Here is a 15,834-nt window from a genome sequence, read left to right as displayed (position 1 = left end):
AGGACCTGGGATTCATGTCACATTACACTCATCCCCCACCATCTGTCCTGGGCTTGCAAAATCCTACCAACTGTCCTGCCTAGAGACAATTCACACCTCTTTAACCTGGGGTTACCCCTATCTTTGGATCTGTAAAAATTTAAGTACCTGCGAATGCTCGCATTCTAAGCATTGTCTGGCATCTTTGAATTTGTCTGTATATATATTTCTGGAACATACCTCTTCATTCACCTGAGGAAGGAACAGTGCTCCGAAAGCTAGTGTTTGAAACAAACATGTTGGACTTTAACCTGGTGTTGTAAGACTTCTTACTGTTCTCACCTCAGTCCAACGCCGGCATCTCCACATCCTGATTAATACTGTATCCCTGTATGTTTCACCCGATGCTGGTGTCTATGTATTTACATTGTGTACCTTGTGTTGCCCTATTATGTATTTTATTTTTTTTCATGTACTTAATGATCTGTTTGAGTTGCTCGCAGAAAAATACTTTTCGCTGTACGTCGGTACATGTGACAATAAACAAACTCAATCCAATCCAATCATCACGTCCTTGTGTCATTGTTTAATCTGTTACAGATTTATTGAGCTGTGTTACAAAGTTTTGTGGATTGGAAATTCTTATCTGTGATTTACTGTCATTCTGCTCCCAAATTTTAAAATTAGTTTTCTGATTTCTGAGTCGAAATGGTTGATTGTAAATTGTGAATAACAGTGATCCCAGCATTGCTCCCTGCGGGAACCCCATTCCCCACTTTTTGTCAGTCTGAGGACCGCCTCTTAATCTCTGCTTTGCAACCATCTTGCTTTCCATAACAGTACATCCAATCTACCAAGTGAACAAGATCAGGCCATGGGGAGTGAAGAGCCAGGCAGCAGAATGTTTGGAAAGACGGCTACAAACTCCCTGTAAACCTAAAGCTCTCATATCGTTTTGTAGTCTGCTTTCCATTAATTCTGCTATTTGGCCTTGGTGACCTTCAATCAGACCATCTTTATAAGTGGAAATAGCATAACCTCTAACACCACAAGGAATGTAGAAGCTATAATTATCCAGGATGTTAACTGTGTTTCACACTATCTCCCACAGGGGCTGAGCTTCCGGGCTGCCAAGAGATTGCTCCTCATTGTTAATACTTTCTTGTTGCTTCTGTCCCAGATGTTGTTTAATCTGAATTTCAGTTTCAGTGAAATGGGTGGAATTGGATGATCAGAACTGCACACAGTTCCTGCAGGGTAAAGTTGAATGGAATTTCTGAAACATGGTGGCGCTTACTAGTCATTGGTTGGTGTGAGGCAGAATGTTATCCACCTGATCAGACAGGGAGTCCCGATGTGTGCCTGAAAGTGTGTGTGTGTGTGCTGTGTACAATCTGATATCTGCACAACCAGGCCCCATTTCCTTTGTAATAATATAAATTATCTGCTGCTTTCCTAATCTCTTTCTTTTCTCATTATTACCGTTGGTTAGTTCACAAATTCCTTGTGTATGTCATCCTCTGATACACTCAGTCTCCATTCAGAGTTCCAATTGTCTTATAAACAGAAAGCAATACGATTGCTGCTATAACTGGATCAGTTCTGAAATATTGTCAGTCTGATTTTAAGGGAGGATTTGGAAACACTTTGTGGATCCGCAAACCCTTCAGAATTATTGTCAGCTCCCTAGTTTGCAACTGCGGGCTGTTCCCTCCGGGGAACAGGCCCAGGTTCACGGCCGCCACCCTGGTCCAGCGAGTGGAGGACGGTTCACATCAGAGGATAGGAGAGGGAGGACAATAAATCAGAGGTTACACTTTGGCCTTGTGGAGGACTCTGGGAAGGAAAGAAACCCTCGGAGGTGGGCAGGGAGGATTCAGAAACACCTGCTGGAGACCCCAAATCCCCAATAAGACCCATTGATTTTATTGTCTACAGAAAGAAGCTGGGGAACGGAAACCAGAGGTTAGGAGGGTGGGATAAAACTGGGAGAGCAGGAAATAAACTGTGCAAATGGCGAGATGGGTGTGCTTATCATCCCAGGGAAGCTGGGAGGATGCATGGGATGGGGATTTGCAGCTTTGGGGAAATGATGGGAAAACACAGGATTTCCAGCATTTTCTCTTTTGTTATCACGAGAGTGAATGAGACTGAGGAGCTTTGCTGGGCAAAGCTATTGTGGCATCTCCTCTGTCACCTTTGTACTTGTAGATTGTGTTACCTCTTGTGTCACCCACACTCTCTTGGATAGACTTAACCTTGCAGCATGCTTGAATTAAAGATAATGATCACAGATATGTGTTTCAAAAGGCACCCTGCAGCCTTGAAAACCAGTTCTATCTCCCGAATATTTAACTCCAGCTAGTTATAAGATTAACATCAGCAAAAACAAACTAAATATTGTCAGACTAACAATCCTGGATGTGATTAACAGAAGCAATAACAGCAGCATCCAACCCCTGCAGTCATTTACAAATTTGCTTATATATCACTAGGTTGAAGAGCAGGTCTCAGCAGGCCTGGCAGCATCTGTCGGGAGAGAAAAGAGCTAACATTTCGAATCCAGGTGACCCTTTGTCAAAGCTCCATCCAATAGAATATGGGTTTTGACGAAGGGTCACCTGGACTTGAAATGTTAGCTCTTTTCTCTCCCTACAGATGCTGCCAGACCTAATGAGAGTTTCCAGCATTTTAGGGGCTGGTTTAGCTCAACAGGCTGAATCGGTGGCTTTTAAAGCAGGCCAGCAGCACGGTTCGATTTCCGTACCAGCCTCCCCAGACAGGTGCCAGAATATGGCGACTAGGGGCTTTTCACAGTAACTTCATTGTAGCCGACTTGTGACAATAAGCGATTTTCATTTTCATTTCATTTTCTCTTTTGGTTTCACATTCCAGCATCTGCAGTAATTTGCATTTATCACTCTCATGATAACTTGCCCTGTACTGTACAGTTTGACAGCTCCACCTCTGACGTTCAGAGTGAAGAATGGAGTGAACCAAGAAGTTTAGGCAAAGATGGTAAAAGTTTAAAAGAGAAGGTGAAGGTGAATTGTACACTTAAAAGGTGAACTCATGTAAGAAATGTCATTAAGGGGGATGTCTGCTGCTGCCAGACTGCTGGGTTTTCCCAGCACTTTCTGTGTTTAACACATAAGCGACTGCTGGCCTCTCGTCCATGGTCTGGGTAGCTCTGGGGGCGGGGGTGCTTGTGGTGTCCACCAGTATGGTTAATATGTTCCACCAACAGTATGTATCTCAGGCTACAGAGTGTCTCATTGGCCCTGGTAAAACCATTCTGGTTTAGTAAGAAAGGTTGTCTTGACTTGTTGCTATTTTTGTTTGATTGGGAAAGCATGTTCCAAAGAAACTAGAATTCTCTGTTCTGAATTTCTGTCCTGGACTTAGTATTGACTTTTGCAAACTCCATTGACAGGATATTAGAGGCGAGGATTTGCAGACCAAAGATCACATCAAGATCTGTCAGTCATTAGATTCATCACAACTTGAATATCATCAGACTCTGAAAGTGGAAGGAGACATGATTGTCTGTTCTGTCTGTGTAGAAAAAAATGGAAACATAATTCTGACTGGAAAAGCACCGAGACACATACACACACCGAGTGAGAGTGTTCCAGTGATTGACTGTGGTAAGAGCTTTAACCTGTTACACATCCAGAATAAACATCACACCATTCAGTGGGGAGAAAATCTATCAGTTTCAAAATAAAACCATGAGAAGGGTTTGCTTTGTCCGAGTTGTAAAAAGAACAACTTGTATGAGCCTCAATTAAAACGTCTCTATAGTTTTCGACTTGATCCTCTGCATGTTTGCCAAACTTGGTAAACTTGAAATGAAAATGAAAATCGCTTATTGTCACGAGTAGGCTTCAATGAAGTTACTGTGAAATGCCCCTAGTCGCCACATTCCGGCGCCTGTCTGGGGAGGCTGGTACGGGAATCGAACCGTGCTGCTGGCCTGCTTTAAAAACCAGCGATTTAGCTGAGTGAGCTAAACCAGCCCACAAGACCGGAGCTACTGCTGGAAGCCTTTACTAACAGCCATTTTATATGTTCCCTGACACACCAGCAATTATGCTTATTGCCCATGTGTGCTGTTTCGTGCTTCTGGACCTGCCTACATAGCAGTATTTGCACTCTTGACAACATAAGGCTCTGGACTGCCGTGGTGTGCTGGTTCCAAGCTATTGAAAATTTCCATGCCCCTTAAGTATCTTACAATTATATTCTCAGCCATCACACATTGTACAGTGCACGCAACACCTTATAAAGCTGGTACTGCTGTCTAAGACATTTTACTGATAACAGAAAGCAGAACATGTATCACGTTGTGGAATATTGATTGTTCCTGTTCCCCTTCAACACTTAGGGTAAGTGTAGTCGGTCTATGATCTTCAGTATTATTTTTCATGTTCTGTTGTTGAAATTCTATTCCAAAGTTTTCCATCATCCTGTCTCATATTCAATGCGCTAGAACTTCAACTGAGTATTCTAATTGCAAATTATATCAATCGTGCAGTGAAATTACCAACACAGATGCCTGCTTCTGAAAATTTACCACGTCACTATGAATTTTCCTAGGTGAATTGGGGATCAGGAAGAGGTGAAGGGAGAACATAGAGAAATACAGCACAGAATAGGCCCTTCGGCCCATGATGTTGTACCGAACTTTTGTCCTAGGTTAATCATAGATCATAGAATTTTGGACACTAAGGGCAATTTATCATGGCCAATCCACCCAACCTGCACATCTTTGGGCTGTGGGAGGACACCGGAGCACCCGGAGGAAACCCACGCACACACGGGGAGGATGTGCAGACTCCACACAGACCGTGACCCAAGCAGAAATCGAACCTGGGACCCTAGAGCTGTGAAGCAATTGTGCTATCGACAATGCTACCGTGCTGCCCTTAAGAACAAATTAATCTACACTCCATTATTCTACCATAGTCCATGTACCTATCCAATAGCCGCTTGAAGGTCCCTAACGTTTCCGAATCAACTACTTCCACAAGCAGTGCATTACATGCCCCCACTACTCTCTGGGTAAAGAACCTACCTCTGACATCCCCCCTATATCTTCCACCATTTACCTTAAATTTATGTCCCCTTGTAATGGTTTGTTCCACCTGGGGAAAAAGTCTCTGACTGTCTACTCTATCTATTCCCCTGATCATCTTATAAACCTCTATCAAGTCGCTTCTCATCCTTTTCCGTTCTAATGAGAAAAGGCCTAGCACCCTCAACCTTTCCTCGTAAGACCTACTCTCCATTCCAGGCAACATCCTGGTAAATCTCATTTGCACCTTTTCCAAAGCTTCCACATCCTTCCTAAAATGAGGCAACCAGAACTGCACACAGTACTCCAAATGCGGCCTTCCCAAGGTTTTGTACAGCTGCATCATCACCTCACGGCTCTTAAATTCAATCCCTCTGCTAATGAACGCTAGCACACCATTGACCTTCTTCACAGCTCTATCCACTTGAGTGGCAACTTTCAAAGATCTATGAACATAGACCCCAAGATCTCTCTGCTCCTCTACACTTCCAAGAACCCTAACTTTTCAGGGTTAAACTCCATTTGCCAATATCGACAACTCCACCAATCTTCGTATCATCTGCAAATTTACTGACCCACCCTTCAAGTCCCTCATCCAAGTCATTAATGAAAATCACTAACAGCAGAGGACCCAGAACTGATCCCTGCGGTACGCAACTGGTAACTGGGCTCCAGGCTGAGTATTTGCAATCCACCACCACTCTCTGACTTATATCGGTTAGCCAGTTCGTTATCCAACTGGCCAAATTTCCCACTATCCTCTGCCTCCTTACTTTCTGCATAAGCCCACCATGGGGAACCTTATCAAATGCCTTACTAAAATCCATGTACACTACATCCACTGCTTTACCTTCATCCACGTGCTTGGTCACCTCCTCAAAGAAGTCAATAAGACTTGTAAGGCAAGACCTACCCCTCACAAATCTGTGCTGACTATCCCTAATCAAGCAGTGTCTTTCCAGATGCTCAGAAATCCGATCCTTCAGTACCCTTTCCATTACATTGCCTACCACCGAAGTAAGACTAACTGGCCTGTAATTCCCAGGGTTATCCCTATTCCCATTTTTGAACAGGGGCACGACATTCGCCACTCTCCAAGCCCCTGGTGCCACCCCTGTTGACAGTGAGGATGAAAAGATCATTGCCACCGGCTCTGAAATATCATTTCTTGCTTCCCATCCTTTGCACCCCTTTTCCTACCTACGTCGTTGGCACCAATGTGCACCACAATCTTCTGGAAGCGGCCAATTAAATAGCCACCGCTGGAAGCCATGTCCAAATGGGGACAGCATCCAGGTCTCAACATCAAGGGGTACATTCTGCAAACCATGTGTATAGGATCGCGGCCACCCTTGCAGTTTTGTTGCTGTTGAGAGGCCAGTAGCGTGTGTGTCAACAACACCACTGAGGTATCTTCAGTAAGAGGGAATCGGCTTTGCAGCAAGAGCTAATTTATTGAGATGTCAGTCTCCACAATGTGACTGCCATGGTATGTCTTCTGGTTGGGGAGATATGAGCACATCACGATACCACAATTTAATATCTGAGAAAACATTTAATACATGAGAAAACTGACAACCAGATTTGTTAGTTTATCAGTTGGCTGTCAGGCAGTTTTCATGTCAGCATTTATCAAAGTTGATTAACCTGCTTTCAATAGTGTACTTTAAAGTTGAATAAACCGGCATCAACAAATGTAAATCAAGATTTAAATATCACCATCTTCAGATTTATGGCGGGTTTATTTACAAGAACCACATATGGCTCTCTCCCAGCGATATCTGTACTTTGTTCTCTTCTCCTCAAGTCTTCTTCACTTCTTTGTTTCTTTGAGCAGTGTCCCACAATGACTTAACCTGCACATCTTTGGGTTGTGGGGGGTGAGACCCATGCAGACACAGGGAGAATGTGCAAACTCCACACGGACAGTGACCCGGGGCCGGGATCGAAACTGAGTCCTCAGCGCCGTAGACAGTAGCACGAACTACTGCACCACCATGCTGCCCATTAGGTTCACAAGTTTTGACGGTCCTCCAGTATTTCTTATTAGTAACTATTCTTCATGTGTGACCCTGAACAGTGAACATCTGTAGATAGGAGGACGTCACAGGCATGTCTGATCCTGTCCTCACTCAATGTTGACAATGCACCAGGGGCTACCAGATATTGATAAATAACAGGAAAAGTAAATGATTTTCTATCCCAAACTTGCCTGGAGCAAAAACCTAGTGTCCCAAACACTGCTTTGACTTAGGATAGACTGGGTAAGCGAACGGGGTGTTAGTCATGAAGGCGTGGGTCCCGAAGATCAGCCAGTTGGCAAAAGTGGGTTCCGGGAAAAAAGTTTGAAAGACACTGTTTTAGTGCCAAAATGACCAACTGGAAGTTCAAAGTGGCTTGTTAATAGAAGAGGAGAATTCTGCAGGGATCTCGTCTAGGACCCTGGGATCTGCACAATTAATTTTATAAAGTGAAATACAGAACAAGGGGCTTTTAGCTATCTGAAATTTACTGATTGGACCAAATTGTCATGAGACAGCCTGCATAAAGGGGATTAGAGTCTTACCTAGATGGGTAAATTAATCTATTAATTCACATTGTGCAGTGAATGTGAAATATATATAAAATATATAGGCAGCACGGTGGTGCAGTGGTTAGAGCTGCTGCCTCACGGCACTGAGGTCCCAGGTTTGATCCTGGCTCTGGGTCACTGTCCCTGTGGAGTTTTCACATTCTCCACGTGTTTGCGTGGGTTTCACCCCACAACCCAAAGATGTGCAGGCTAGGTGGATTGCTAAATTGCCCCTTATTGGGAAAAATTTAATTGGGTATTCTAAATTTATTTTAAATAATATGTATACACACATATAAGGAAGGATTTAATTAAGAAAATATGGGTGGATGGGTATGATCCCATTCTTTGAGAACAAGATTCAGTGAGAGAGTTCCGAGAATCCATTCAGCCTGCAGAGCATTTAACTACCAACTGCAACTTGCAGTTGATGAATCATTTGTAAGGTTGTGATATATTACATTCATTGTCCATCTACCAATGTTCGGCTCGTACTGAGACAGAGGATATGCTGCTTTACAACCACAGGGGTGTTACACTATGGAATGGACCATTTACCGCAAAAAAGTATGTGCATTTTTAATTTTTGGATAGTAATTATGGCAGTTTTCTGGGGATCAGATTGGAGACACAAGCACAGAGGTATGGGGGAAATCAACCCTGTGTTAATATGAGGATTGTTAACACACCTGTAAAGGGCTTTAAAGCTTTTTTCCTGCAGCCCAGGCTGTATATAAAACATGCTGTAAAGTTTACTATGGGTGGTATTTTGTTGCCTGTCTGAGCAGTGAACACAATGCAGAAAGACTGTTCACCAGCTGTATGTGAAATAGGATTAATTTAGTCATCACATTTACCAATACACCAGCACAGCCACACTGGAGACTGTTCAGATACTTCACCTGTATGAAGGGATTTACTCAGTTTTCCCATATGCTTCCTTTTGCAACTAAATCAACAAATTAGTTTTCCCACCTGGAAACTCCCCAGATGTAAAATTTCAATGGATTTATAGCACGATTGGTGCATTCTGACGAGAGAGAGGCTGCTTCAGTGCTGTGTGATTAAAAAAGATTAATTAATTTATCCTACCTGCTGACCCATGAGTGGGATCAGTTGACGAGAAGGGGTAGTTTCTAATTGCTGCTGTTAATCACATTCAGGATAGTGCTGTGGCAGAGAAGCAATGCACTGGAGGTATTGAAATGATCAATTGCTAATTTTATGTCTGGATCCTTTGCCTGCAATCCTAATCAGATCACCAAACATCATTCAAAATTAACTGAGATTAATATTTAATGCCAGTGCTTTAACCCATTATTCACCATGGGGCAGAATGTGACCAATTTTCACTATAGGAGACACCATGTCGGTGTGGGACTGTGCTGTGACTGGAGCATGCTCAGTTCCGTTTCTGACTAAGGATGCCAAGATCCTGTCTGATCAACATCAGGTGGGTAATGATGAGAGAGGAATGGAGTTGGCGGGAGAAATGTAACCAATGGGGTGGGGGTGAAGTGCAGGAATATTTTTCAAACACACTGTTTAGGCCTCAGACTCCAAATAACAAATGATCGGGTACAGGAGCTCCGAGCCTTCTGTTAGGCCCGGTTTAACTTCCTCCATCTTTATTACACAGAAGATAGAACATACAGTACAGAAGGAGGCCATTTGTCCCATCGGGTCTGCACCGACCCACTTAAGACCCACTTGCATCCTATCCCCTTAACCCCTCCTAACCTTTTTGGTCACTAAGGGTAATTTATCATGGCCAATCCACCTAACCTGCACGTCTTTGGACTGTGGGAGGAAACCGGAGCACCCGAAGGAAACCCACAGACACGGGAGAACGTGCAGACTCCGCACAGACAGTGACCCAGTGGGGAATCAAACCTGGGACCCTAGTGCTGTGAAGCCACAATGCTATTGACTTCTGCTACCGTGCTGCCCAGGGGCGATGTGCAGCTGTGTGCACATTCAGTCATCCTGGACCACGCAGCAAGAAGAGAGAATGTTGCGAGTTTCTGTCCTCGACTGACAGTGATGGGTTTTGGAAACTCCTTCATTTAAAATAAATTTAGGGTACTCAACAAGTTTTTCCAATTGAGGGGCAATTCATCTACCCTGCACATCTTTGGATTGTGGGGGTGAGACCCACCCAGGCACGGGGAGAATGTGCAAACTCCACACGGACAGTGACTCGGGGTTGGTGCCAAAACCGCTGTGCTAACAAGTGCTAACCACTGTGCCTGGAAATTGCTTTCACAGGGCAGTGGAAGGAGAGGATTTAGAGAAAACTGAGTTTTTTTTCTTCTTGTGATATATTACGGGAAACATGGTGGTGAGTGTTTCTGATCCCTCTCTCATTATCCTGATAATGTAAGTGGATTGTAGATTACGGTCTTCTTCAATATTTGCCTCTCCCTTATTCTTACCCCTTCTCTCACTCCTAGTATCAGGCTTCAAGCTCCAGTGAAGATGTGGGAGTTGTTGAGCTCAGAGCATCAGATTCTGAGTCGCCCAATTCATCACAACCTTCACAGCGGAGTGAAACTGTTCTGTCTGTGGATGAACATAGAACAGTACAGCACAGAACAGGCCCTTCGGCCCTCGATGTTGCGCCGAGCAATGATCACCCTACTCAAACCCACGTATCCAGCCTATACCCGTAACCCAACAACCCCCCCCTAATAGGTTAAGCTGATCCTGTTGAAACACAAGTGGATTGACTCCATGGAAAAGTAGGGGCTTTACCCATCCCAGTTGGAAAACCATCAGCGCAGTCAGTGGGAAGAGGCCATTCACCTGCTCGGGGTGTGGGAATGGATTCACTCAGTCACCCCACCTGCGGACATACCAGCTGGGGAGGGGAGTCTCCCCTGCAGTGAGGGGAGACTTTTTAAATCCCCAGACTGTGAGAAGTGCTATAAAGGTTCCAGGGACCTGATGTCCCATCAATGTACTCACACTGGCAAGAGACCATTCAGGCGCTCTCACTGCGGGACTGGAGTTCAGGCGAATAACTCAACTCAACTCACTGTACACCAGTGACTTCACATTGGAGCGAGGCCATTCACCTGCTTCGAGACTGAAAGGAGATTCATTCAGTTTTGCACCTGCAGACACACCAGCAGGTTTACAATTAACAGCAGTTACTTATTAGTAAAAAAGGTTATTGTAGGATACAAAGAACGTTTAATGCAATCAGGCAGAGTAACATGTTTTTCTGAAAGGGACATTGTGTTTGATTAATTTATTAGAGTTATTTGAGGAACTAACAAGAACTTGGATCAAGGGAAGCTGTAGATGTGGGGAACCTGGGTTTCCAAAAGGCATTTGTTATGGCTCTACATAATCAGACCACAAGAATAGGAACAACAGTAAGCTATTCAGCCCTTCGAGCCTGCTTCGATCATGGCAGATATAACACTTGCCATGTCCAATATCCTGCCTTTTCTCCGAAACCCTTAATTCCGCTACTTATTAAAAATCTAGCGATCTCAGCCTTGAAAATGTTCAGTGACCCAGCCTCCATAGCTTCCTGGGGTAAAGAATTCCAAAGATTCACCACTCTTTGAAATCAGAAATTATTTCACAAATCCATCATAAATAAGCATCTTATTCTGCCACTATACCCTCTGGTCCTACACTCTACCATGAGTGAAAACATCCTCCCAACATTTACCAGTATAACCCCCTAAGAATCTAATATATGATTCAGTCATAACACCTGTCATTCTTTTGAACTCCAAGGAATATAGGCACAACTTATTTAATCTTTCCTATTAAAGATTACTACACAATAAGAGCTCACGGTGGAGGGGTAACATATTAGCATGAATGAAGAATGGGTTAGCTACAGGAAGCAGACAGTAGGGATAATTGGATAATTTCACATTGGCAACTATAACTATTGGGAGTGCCACAAGTATCAGTGCTGGTGCCTCAATCATTCATAACCCATATTAGAGCAGCACGGTAGCATTGTGGATGGCACAATCGCTTCACAGCTCCAGGGTCCCCGGTTCGATTCTGGCTTGGGTCACTGTTTGTGCGGAGTCTGCACATCCTCCCCATGTGTGCGTGGGTTTCCTCCGGGTGCTCCGGTTTCCTCCCACAGTCCAAAGATGTGCAGGTTAGGTGGATTGGCCATGATAAATTGCCCTTAGTGTCCAAAATTGCCCTTAGTGTTGGGTGGGGTTACTGGGTTATGGGGATAGGGTGGAGGTGTTAACCTTGGGTAGGGTGCTCTTTCCAGGAGCCGGTGCAGACTCGATGGGCCGAATGGCCTCCTTCTGCACTGTAAATTCTATGTAAATCTATATCAATGACTGATATTTGCTGATGACACAAAAATAGGTGGGAGAGTAAGTTATGGAAAGGACATAAGGAGCCTACAAAGGGATATGGATAGGTTAAGTGAGTGAGCAGAAAGTTGACAGGTGGAGTATAATTTGGGAAAATGTGAACTCGTCCACCATGCCAGGAAGGATAGAAAAGTTGCAAATTATGTAAATGGAGAGAGACTGCAGAGTTATGGGTACAGCAGGATCTGAGTGTCCTGGTGCATGAGCACAGTAAGAAGTCTTACAACACCAGGTTAAAGTCCAACAGGTTTATTTCAAACACGAGCTTTCAGAGCTCTGCTCCTTCCTCAGGTGGTATATGAGTCATGGAAAGTTAGCATGCAGTGAATAAGAAGACAAATGAATGATTGAAGTTTGTTGCAGGGGGCATTGCTCCAGTTGTTCAGGGCAATGGTGAGACCACATCTGGATCAATGTGTACAGTTTTGATCTCTTAATTTAAAAAAAATCTAATTGTGTTAGATGCAGGTCAGAAAAAAGATAATCACTAAAATGATTCCTGGGACAAACGGGTAACCTTATGAGGAACGGTGGACATGTTGGATCTGTACCGAAGAATGAGAGGTGACCTTATTGAAATCTCTCAGATTCTAAGGGGACCTGACAGAGTTGCACTCAGAGGATTTTTTTCTCTTATGAGATAAACGAGAACCTGGGGACACAGTTTAAAAATAAGGGTCTCCCATTTAAGATGATGAGTACATTTTCATATCTCAGAGAGTGTGTTTTTCTGTGGAATTTTCTTCCTCAGAGAGCAGCAAAGGCTGGGTCATTGAATACTTCTAACACTGAGTTTGATGGATTCTTGACTAACGAGGGAGTCAAAGGTTATAGGGGTACACAATAAAGACAATATCGAACATAGAATTTATAGTGCAGAAGGAGGCCCTTCGGCCCATCGAGTGCACCAACCCTCTGAAAGAGTACTGCACCCAGGCTTATTGCCCCGTCATATCCCTGAACCCCCAGCTAACCTTTGGATGCTACGGGACAATTTAGCATGGCCAGTCTACCTAACCTGAACATCTTTGGACTGCGGAGGAAACCCACTCAGACATAGGGAGAATCTGCAAACTCCACTCAGAGTCACACAAGGTCAGATTTGAATCCGGGCCTCTGGCACCATGAGGCAGCAGTGCTAACCACTGCCATGAATTTATCAATTAGTGGAGCCACTCGAGGGATTCAATGGCTGACACTTGCTCCGAAATTGTATTCTCATATAGTTACTTGTTAATTTCAGACTGGAAACTTAAACCTCCTGTTTCACTTTGTCTGGGACAGATCACGGTTTTACACTAATCTCTGATTTGACAGCAGATTTTCAGCATTCACCACTGTTCTTCCCAACTCTAAACCAAGTTGTAGAGGAGCTTCTATTCCATTATCTAGGAGCTCTGAACCATGGAATACAGTGGCTGCGACAGATTTCGATCACGTCTCCGGATTAACCCACACGTTCAGCCATAGATGTGATTTAACAGCAGAACCCAAACCCAGCAGTCACTCATGAAGTTGCTGGCGTCTCATCAGTTGGGATGAGTCAGTGAATCCTTTTCCACACATGGAGTAGGTGAATGTCCTCTCCCCTGTGTGAACTCATTGGTGATGCAGCAGGGTGAATGCTCGACAAAATCCTTCCCACACACACAGCAAGTAAATGCCCTCTCCCTAGACTGAGTGCACTGGTGTCTCAGCAGATCATTTTGCTTTTAATGCTCTCCTCACAGTCAAAACATTGAGAAGTTCTTGTCTCAGTGTAAACTCGCTGGTGTCTCAGGAGATTGGATGAATGAGTGAATCCTTTCCCACAGTCTGAACAGATGAACGGCCTTTCCCCGGGTGTGAACACGCTGGTGTATCATGAGGTCAGATGATGTCCTGAACCCAGTGCCGCAGTGAGAGCATCTGAACGATTTCTCATCAGTGTGAACACGTTGATGGCGAATCAGTTCCCTGGAACTTTTATAGCACTTTTCACAATCTCGGCATTTAAAGGGTCTCTCGTCAGTGTGAACTCGTTGGTGTTTCAGCAGAGTGGAGGAATCGGCAAATCCCTTCCCACATTTGGAGCAGGTGAACTGTCTCTCCCCAGTGTGAACCTGCTGATGTGTCAGTTGGTTAGAAGAGCTGGTGAATCCCTTCCCACATTGGGAGCAGGTGAACAGTCTCGAGTGTGAATGAGCTGGTGTTTCAGGAAGGTGGGGGATCTAGTGAATCCCTTCCCACATTCAGAGCAGGTGAATGGCCTCTCTCCAGTATCATTTCCCTGGTGTGTCTCTCAGCTGGATAACTGAGTGAATCCTTTCCCACACTTGGAACAGGTGAATGGTCTCTCCCCAGTGTGAACATGTCGATGAATTTCTAGGTCAGACGGATAATTGAAACCTTTTCCACAGTCCACACATTTCTACAGTTTCTCTATAGGTGTCCTTGGGTATTTCCAGGTTGGATAATCAATTAAAGCTTCGTCGACACACAGAACACATGTATGGTTTCTCACTGCTGTGTTGTTTTCTGAGGCTCTTTAACTGGTTGAAGCACCAGTCAGTGCACTGGAACACTCTCATCTGGGTGTGTATCTCTCGGTGCTTTTCCAGTCACACTGATGTTTGAAATCTTTTCCCACAAATAGAACAGACAAACATTTCTCCTTCAAAGGCTGCTGCTATTCAGGTCATGATGAAGAGTGAGACTCTGTCCATTCTTGATGTGATGTTTGGTTTAAATTTTCTGTCTATATATCGTCGTCTCATCTGGAAATTGAGTTTATAAAGGTCGTTACTGCAAGTCCAGGATAGGAATTCAGAACATACAATTCTAATTTCTATGGAACATTGTTTTCCCTCAAAACTGTAATTTTTTATCCCACACAGTCTCCTGTTCTCTGTGCAGGATCCAGATGAGTTCCTTTCCTTCACTCCCAGTGTTCTCCCTCCCTCTCGTCAGTTCTCCCTCCAATTCCAATATGCAGACCGAGAATTAAAAAGAACAAGTCAATTTATTTCTCTCTTAGTCACTGGGACCGTGAAGCCCCGCCTACCTGCTGCACCCTCACCAAGGTGGACATGCATGCGCCCTGGTGGCTGGACAAGCCCCCAGGATAACTGACAAACAACCCAGAGGTCCAGACTAACGCTCTGGGGACCTGAATTGAAATCCCATCATGGTAACTGGTGCAACTTAAATTCAATTGATAAATATGGAATTGAAAGCTCCTCTCAGAAATGATAATTGTCAATTATTGTAATAACCTATCTGGATGATTAATATCCTTCAGGAAGGAAATCTGCCATTCTTACCTGATCTGGTCTATATGTGACTCCAGACTGACAGCAATGTGCTTCATGTTTAATGGTCTCCATTCCTACACCAAAGACGCTGCTAGAAAATCAGCACCACAAAATGGCGGCCGCTGGTTGTCCAGGTAACCTGTATCTGTCCGCCCACCCCCCCCCCAACAACATCTTCCCTCACCAAGATGGCCACCCCTGATGTCCAGCTCCTTGAACAAAGAGACCTTCCTCTGCTAAGATGGCGGCCGACGAGATCGCTCTGTGCGCAGGTGCAGTGTGGGTGGGTGTGTTCTGAGCATGCTCCGTGTTCGTCACAGTGAGGGGATTGAGAGTACGGGGGGGGGAGACACTATGGCCTGACTGGGAACAATCAACTGCTGGGGTCGGCCTGAGGCCCCGAATTGGCCGTGTTTACCCCACGGGGATCGGGTGGAGGGAGTTGGAAAGGCTCAGGCAGGGTTCAGTTCGTGCAGCTTTTGGTCTCGAATCCCAAATTGGGTGGTTGTGTTTAAAATGGTTTTTCATTTATTATTTATCTACTGA

The 15,834-nt window shown here is 44.5% G+C and overlaps 1 long non-coding RNA gene across 1 annotated transcript; it reads right to left on the bottom strand.

Moving 5' to 3' along the window:
• Nucleotides 1–12,228: 12,228 nt before the first annotated feature.
• LOC119967825 lies at nucleotides 12,229–15,433 on the bottom strand. Its single transcript, XR_005461081.1, has 2 exons — nucleotides 15,298–15,433; nucleotides 12,229–14,751 (listed from the first exon to the last, which is right to left on the bottom strand). It is a non-coding gene; the product is annotated as an uncharacterized LOC119967825 (long non-coding RNA).
• Between the last annotated feature and the right edge of the window lie 401 nt (nucleotides 15,434–15,834).

The sequence above is a fragment of the Scyliorhinus canicula genome, chromosome 6, assembly GCF_902713615.1.
Source record: "Scyliorhinus canicula chromosome 6, sScyCan1.1, whole genome shotgun sequence".
Classification (NCBI taxonomy): Eukaryota; Metazoa; Chordata; class Chondrichthyes; order Carcharhiniformes; family Scyliorhinidae; genus Scyliorhinus; species Scyliorhinus canicula.
The sequence above is the reverse complement of the archived record's forward strand: the minus strand, read 5'-3'. Positions and strand labels throughout refer to the sequence as shown.